This window comes from Diadema setosum, chromosome 21 (genome assembly GCF_964275005.1).
Source record: "Diadema setosum chromosome 21, eeDiaSeto1, whole genome shotgun sequence".
NCBI classification, from domain to species: Eukaryota; Metazoa; Echinodermata; class Echinoidea; order Diadematoida; family Diadematidae; genus Diadema; species Diadema setosum.
The window spans coordinates 17402073-17410135 of NC_092705.1; the positions used below are offsets into that span (position 1 = coordinate 17402073).

The following is an 8063-nucleotide window of genomic DNA, read 5'->3' on the forward strand; positions in this document are numbered from 1 at the left end:
AAGAAAGCACAAACTCAGGAAAAGTGTGAACTGAGAAAAGAGGCTCTGAAGTACAGTGTCTATTGAAGCGCTTAATCTTTACCAAACCGTGCTGGCTGTGCGATGAATAGGACAAAAAACAGGAAGTAAACCACCAGAGTAACAACAATGAAGGGATTATCAGATTAAACTGCAATTAAGCATGCCTCATTAACACATTCTGTCCATAAGTAATGCCAACTTTCAAAGCAGTAGCACTATCCTTTCAAAAGTTATTAGAGTTGAAAGTGAAGAGTGTGGACAAGGTTTTTCAGAAATGAAAAAGGGATTCTAAAGACACACATAATCACACTATTCTACCAAAAATGTTCGAGATAAACTGCTAAAAAACACACTTTCCAGCCCGTTTTATGATACCAAATTTTAGCATAATATAAAAGAAGACCCCCTCTTTCCGAAAATATGAAAAAGTCAAGTTCGGCTAGGTTGACCCATTTCACTTATTTTCAGTCCTCACGCAAAATCAGTGTGTGCGACTTTATGTTCGTTTTGAGGTGCACGGTCACAATTAACGTGCATGCAATAATCATACAACATTGACTGCTTTCGAATTGATGGTTTCGACTTTCTCTGTTGGCGTTCTCTCTGACTGGTTCAACTTTGACAATCGCATTAGATATAAACTACAAGCAGCCAAAAGGGATTCGATTATACACTTATCCCCTTATCCCCTTATCCCCTTCACATATTATACAATTTTTTTAAGGTTGCTTGCTATGATGTGTTTTCTTGGTCTGTTCTTTCCTCTCTTCTTGATGTGAAGTCCTCTTGAAGGACCAGTTTGGGTTTCCACATTTTGAAAGTGAGGTCGGAATGTATTCCTCCGTTGCTTTTGTGTTTCCTCCTCACAAAGAACAGGGGAAAACAATGAGAAGGAACCTGGCAGGGGCGATACACACTCTCTTCAATAAACTATTCCATGCTCTGGTACTCTCGAGGGCGCCAGCTACGTCGGTTTTAGGAATAATAGCTGGAGGGTAAAAATCTCATCCCACGGTACATGTCATTTTCGACTGATCGTGGACAAAATGAACTTTTGCACTGTTGAAATTCCAGTCACGGAAATCTCTTCAGTGACTTATCTATCATTGCATAGTATCATATTATGAAGATTTGAATTGATAGAAGAAAAAAAAAAATCCAGTAATTGAGTTCTTTACTGTATCAGAATTGCTGTTCTATACCGGGTGTCCCAAAAAAAGCGGAACGGTGGATTTTCGGTACCTTGCGTTTTAAAAGTGATATATTTTTTGACATCATTAGAAAGAGCATCTTCCGCAGAAGACAATGATACCAAAATCATTAAATTTGGTTTAGCACTTTTTATTCTACGCCAATTTCTGTAAATACAGTCATTTTCAAATTTCGCCGGATTTTTGCGACTTATGAGATAATAATTTGAGCGCGACACGCGATCCATACGGTGAATATTGTGTAAGTTCGGTGATCCATGTTAACAAACGATACAGCTTTCACAATGGGCGCGGGCCAGGAAAAAACAGTGTGTGTGTGTGTGTATGTGTGTGTGTGTGTGTGTGTGTCTGTGTGTGCCCGCCCAATGTGAAAGATGTATCTTTTGTTGACATGGATCAACGAGCTTACACAATTCACCGTATGGAACGCTCGTCGCACCCAAATTATTATCTCATAATCCGGCGAAATTTGAAAATAACTGCATTTACAGAAATTGGCGTAGAATAAAAAGTACTGAATAAAATTTAATGATTTTGGTATCATTGTCTTCTACGGAAGATGCTCTTTCTAATGACGTCAAAAAATATATAATTTTTAGAACGCAAGGTACTGAAAATCCACCGTTCCGCTTTTTTTGGGACACCCGGTATATATGTGACCGGCACCTCAAAACGAACAAAAAGTCGCACACACTGATTTTGCGTGAGGACTGAAAATAAGTGAAATGGTTCAACCTAGCCGAACTTGACTTTTTCATACTTTCTGAAAGAGCGGGTCTTCTTTTACATTATACTAAAATTTGGTATCATAAAACGGGAACGAAAGTGTGTTGTTTTAGCAGTTTATCTCGAACATTTTTGGTAGAATAGTGTGATTAAGTGTGTCTCTAGAATCCCTTTTTCATTTCTGAAAAACCTTGTCCACACTCTTCACTTTCAACTCTAATAACTTTTGAAAGTATCATGCTACTGCTTTGAAAGTTGGCATTAATTATGGACAGAATATGTTAATGAGGCATGCTTAATTTCAGTTAAATCTGATAATCTCTTCATTGTTGTTACTCTGGTGGTTTATTTCCTGTTTTTTGTCCCATTCATAGCACAGCCAGCACGGTTTGGTAAAGATTAAGCGCTTGAATAGACACTGTACTTTAGAGCCTCTTTTCTCAGTTCACACTTTTCCTGAGTCTGTGCTTTCTTTCCAATATTTAGATAGGTTAGGAGAGTCCATTTGATTTGAGTTATACATCATTTTAAAGCTTAAAGTCTGCTCTGTCCGAATATGGTCTTAACTAAAAATTCATGCATGGCGACTTTTTGTTTGTTTTGAGGTGCAAGGTCACATATATATATATATATATATATATATATATATTGAAACAAGGAAGGAAAAACTGACCAGAAACAATTGTAATAATAAATAGCGAAAACTTTGAGGAAAGAAAATGGGTTTTCAAAGAAAACCCATTTTCTTTGCTCAGAGTTTTCGCTATTTATTATTATGGGGGCGATGTGGCATAGTGGATAAGACTCCCGACTCCCAATCGGAGGACCCGAGTTCAAATCCCGCCCAGCGTTTACGTCCTTGGACAAGATGATTTACCTACCATGTCCCTCTCGACCCAGGTGTATAAATGGGTACCTGGCAACGCTGGGGTAATAATAATGGCAGGGCCCTCTGGTAGAGCACTGGCAACTCTGAAGAGGCTACCCTGGGTAAATAAGACCTTATCATATACATATATTATTATATTACAGGGCTCGGCACTAACGGTGGCCCGGTGGCCCGGGGCCACCAAAAACGCACGTCGGGCCACCCAAAAAGGTCGGATGTTTGCCTATGGGCCACCAAAAATAAAAGTTAGTGTGGAGCCCTGTTTATATATATATATATATATATATATATATATATATATATATATATGTACATACAGAACAGGCCAAAAGTTTGGGGCCAGCCTCAGATTTAAAAGAAAATTATTCAAAACACTGCATTCTGTATTCATTCAAATGTATTGATACTGAATGGGCTATGGCAGTTCCATTACATCACGCATGCATGTTTCCAACCGGTTTTGAGTGCACTTCCGTCAACCCCAGTCGGTTTTGGTAATAATTATGTTCAAATGTTATGCATGTCTTTAAAGCAAAGGTTCCCACTGGGCAATTTGTTACCGATTACCGATATTTCCGGATATTACCGGTAATATCACACCAAAATTTGACTAACACTAAATATTACCAAAGTAACCATGTTGTTATCCAAATACTCGGTAAAATGTTGATTTCAACACGGTGATTACAGTATTTGGGGACTAGAAAATGTCGCTATGATTGCCATTCAAAATTACCCATTTTACCCCTCATCACCCTGCTGTAGCTCGATAAGATAAGGGTTTCAACAAGGTGATAACAGTGATTTTGGGGACCTGAAAATTTCGCTTCAATTGCTATAGGTTACTGCAATTACTCAAGTTCCCAATGTTTAATTTCTTCCTCTTCAGAAACAGATCCTGTCGGCCTCGAGGATTATTATATCTTATCCTTATCCTCAAAATAAAAAAGCAAGGAATTTATAACACTTTCATTATTATACCGGTAATATCATTTGGGTAACAACATGGTAATATTGGTAGTATTTGATCTTAGTCAAATTTTGGTATGATATTACTGCCAATATCCGGTAATATCGGTAATCGGTAACAAATTGCCCAGTGGGAACCTTTGCTTTAAAGATATGCATAAAATTTGAATATATTACCAAAACCGAGTGGGGGTTCACAGAAGTGCACTCAAAACCGGTTGGAAACATGCTTGTGTGATGTAACGGAACTGCCATAGCCCATCCAGTATCAATACATTTAATGAATGCAGAATGCAGTGTTTTGTATGATTTTCTTTTAAATCTGAGGCTGGCCCCAAACTTTTGGCCTGTTCTGTATATATATATATATATTATATATATATATATTTATATATATATATTATGTCAATCTAATGAACACAATTTGAAAAAAAAAAAAAAAACAGCCTTCTTCATAACCGTAACAGGCGACAAATGATCATATCATGAGCATTATCTAAAAGTAATAATTCCAATCCTCTTCCCTTTTTTGCAGGTATCGGAGGATCGCCATTTCCATCGTACGCACCTCCAACAAGGCCTGTAGGTTTCATGGGAAACATTCATAATTGTTGATATTCACCGAGAGTGTTTCACAATGTAGAATATATTATACAGATATTGACTTACCAGAGGTGGAATATAACATTTGAGATCCTCGCGGGAAGTTATATTTTTGTCGAGGATTATTATATTTTTCCGAAGCGCGTAGCGCTGAGGAAAAATATAGTATTCCGAGACAAAAATATAACTTCCCAAGAGAAATTAAATGTTATATTCCTACCGAAGGAAAAAGTCAATATCTGTTATATTATATGACCTACAGTACAAGAAATAAACTGCTGTATATAGGCCCTAAAGCAAAACGACTAGGTCTAGAAACACTACTCCTTTTCGCAGTCATATTCATGAACGCGCGTACCGCATGACAACAGTGCGCTAGTGCCAGTGGTATTCAATCGAGCCACAAGTAACCTTCATACGCAGATCTAGGCCTAACTCCGATGGCTTTCACGTAGGCCTACCGGGAATTCGTTCTTCCGTGGAGTACGACCGTTGCCTGTTTATCACATACTAAGTAATTTGTAGAACAGTCGTTAATCAATCGTACGTAGGGCCTAGTTTCGTAGCGGTAGAGCCAGATTTTGTAATGAGAGATGTAAAAATTGTAGAAGACTAGACCAAATGCCGCTTTTGGTCTGGGTAAAGCAAGCTTGTTGACATAACATTTGTTTGTGGTGATGTATGACTCATGAGAATGTGAACTTTCTGATAATGTAGGGCCTAATCTCTTCTGCCTGCGATCACTGGTACAAGAGCTGTTTAGACTACGGACCTGGCCCTGGTCCAGGTCCTGCGCTAGTACAAGTAGCATAAAAACTTACTCAGTTCAGGCTCTGGTAATGTAATGGGAAATCCTTTGGCTTTCCTGTCACGACTGTCTAACATTGATCGGAGTAGGAGGCTCTATAGCAATCAGGACAACAATTCTTTCTCTCTCACAAGCGAAGGGCAGCTGCTCATCAAAGCTGCCATGCCAGTTTGACGAAAACAAATCAGTTGAATTTCGTACAAGGTACCTGTAATTCGCGCTTGCAGTGTAGCGTGTGTCAGTGTGATGCTCATATTTAATACCGCTAGCGCATTCTGTAAACGTAAGTGGTATGGTGCTTGTGGTCGGTCGACCGGTCACGATTACATTCGTAAGTATGTGTGTGTGTGTGTGTGTGTGTGCAAAGCGTCTCTGTGTATGTTGCGCGCATCATAACAATTGATTTTTTGATTACGTCACCCCTCCAGATATAACGCCATTTGTTTAACGTAGTCGCTGTTATATTCCATGATTGTACGTAATTTACGTCATGTTATGAAATATAACGCTTCTCATCCTTGTGAACATGGTCACGTGACAGCATTTTGACCAATCACACATTGGTATCTATATAGGTCATATAATATTTATTAGTTATCACTTGATTCCTTGTTTTGTCATACTTCAGAAGATGACAGAGAATTACTTCAGAAGATGAAAGAGAATGTTTCTATCTCAGGTTAGCATTTTTTTTTTTTCGTTTTTAACGTGTTTCTTATTTTGCTCGATGAATTTAACGAGATCTATCTATGTAGTAGTCTTTCTCCCGTAAAACAAAAACCTGCCAATACAATAGCGTCACAACGATTATTTTCTTGGAAGAGAGTACACCCCAGAATTTGATGGGTGGAAGGCCGAGTACAATAATGCAAAGGCCAGAGATGTCCTAATCGATGGTGTATTTCTTCTTTTTTTTTTAAGCGTCCGGGTTGATAATCATGGATAAAATCGCCAGTAATTTTAAGAGAGACATTAAACAAATTTTCCCTTAAAACTTCTATAATACTTGCAGGCTCCAACGAGTGTTGGATCACGAACGCCTCCAACGGGTGAGTCAGTTGATTTATACTTTCATTCCACAATGAATAGGACTAAGTGCACAAAAAAAAAAAACGGTAATGCAATGTTTTGAATACATCCTTCTTTTTTTTTTTTTCGTGTATGTGCCCTTAACTTTGTATGTGGTAATGCGAATCGAATGATACTATAAAACATACTAGAGCCAGATCATAATCCTGATCACCACAATAAAAACAAAAAATCCGTTCTCCTAACTAAAAAATGACGAAAATGGAAAAAAATCACAACCTTTCGATGAACAAGCAAACAAACAAAAACAGAGGAAAAATACTCCGCAAAAACACAACCCCCTTTTTTTCTTTTTTTTTTGTGGGGGGGGGCATTTATAACAATATTAATAATGATTTTATAATGCATGCGTACGTTTACGCATATGGTGGCTGAGTGTGAATGAATCCGTAGAAAGATGGCGATTATATAATCTATAAGACCAAAAACTAGCAAATCCAATGATACCAAGGGGGAATGCTTTGATTAATGAATTTGACTACTGAAATCGTCTCCAGCAGTGATTATTGTTATGCATATATTTGAAGGTACTGTTTACTATTGGGAACAGTTATAGAAAAAAAAAAATTTCGAGTCTTCACATTTAATGCATAATCATTTGTAGGTATCACAAAACAGTTATATCACAAAACATCCTACTACATAAAAACTTCGCAACAAAGCCTAAAATATAAGGAGATATCACTATTTTTTTCTCAACAAACCATAACTGTACACGGTTTATTCTAGAAACAATTCTATCAAAACCATTATTCACATTTTATATAGGAATTCTTAACAATGATTATACTGATTAACATTTTTGCATTGGGTGTTTCTATCCCTAACACACATTTTAGAATTATTTTGAGGCACTAAAGCTTGGTTCTTGTTTCATTTGCAAATGGTAAAAAAAAAAGCCTTAAAGCCTGTTCCATTTCTCATCTATATACCTCTCACCTCCCCCCCCCCTCTCTCCCTTTCTTTCTCGCGCTCTGCCTTTTTTTTTCAGTGTCGAACAATACAATGCTAGAGATCACCACCTTATCCGCGTGCGAGCCGAACGCACTGGTTCACGACCTTGCCTGTAATAACGACCATGTCATAGAGGTGACGGAGGGGATTTGCTGGCGGATGCGTGAGGCAGGCTGTCCTCGGCATAACCAGTCGCTTACTGAAAGATGTGATTGGAATAGAACAGACAAGTACAGGACATTGTGTAACGGACAAGACAAGTGTGAAGTACGCTGTTCGGGTCCTCGAAACGAAAGCAGCTGCTCGGGAGAATACCGCTTCTTTGAAATTAAGTACAGATGTAAGTAACAATACCTTTCACCTTTTGTAGATATTAAAAATAAAATTGTTAAAGGAGTGGTATGATTTTGGTTGAGATGGGGATTCAGGTTTTAACTTTTTGCGAGAAGATCAAGAATCACTTACGTGAAATATTAAAGAGCCTTCAATTTTAAGAGGAATAAAAAGTTTATCAATTTTGTTTGATCAAAATCGGCTTTGAAATGGCTGAGATGTTCATTGTTGTTATTGCTGTCATTGTTGTTGTTGTTGTTGTTGTTTAAATCACTGCTCTAGCCGACGTAGCTGGCGCTCGTCGAGAGTACAAGGGCGTGCCGGATATGTCACCGGTTCAAAAGAAATAATGGAATCGTACACGTACCTACATGAGAGCCGTGCTGCGTGTGTTGCATCAGGTCCCATTTCATCGCGTTTCGATTGTTCCTTGCAAGCGTGGATGGCCTCCCTTTCCATT

General features: G+C 38.1%; 1 long non-coding RNA gene across 1 annotated transcript; it reads left to right on the forward strand.

Moving 5' to 3' along the window:
• The first annotated feature begins 4853 nt into the window (after nt 1-4853).
• Nucleotides 4854-7448, forward strand: LOC140244281 (uncharacterized). The gene is made up of 3 exons (XR_011902273.1): nt 4854-4933; nt 6240-6276; nt 7308-7448. It is a non-coding gene; the product is annotated as an uncharacterized lncRNA (long non-coding RNA).
• The last annotated feature ends 615 nt before the right edge of the window (nt 7449-8063 follow it).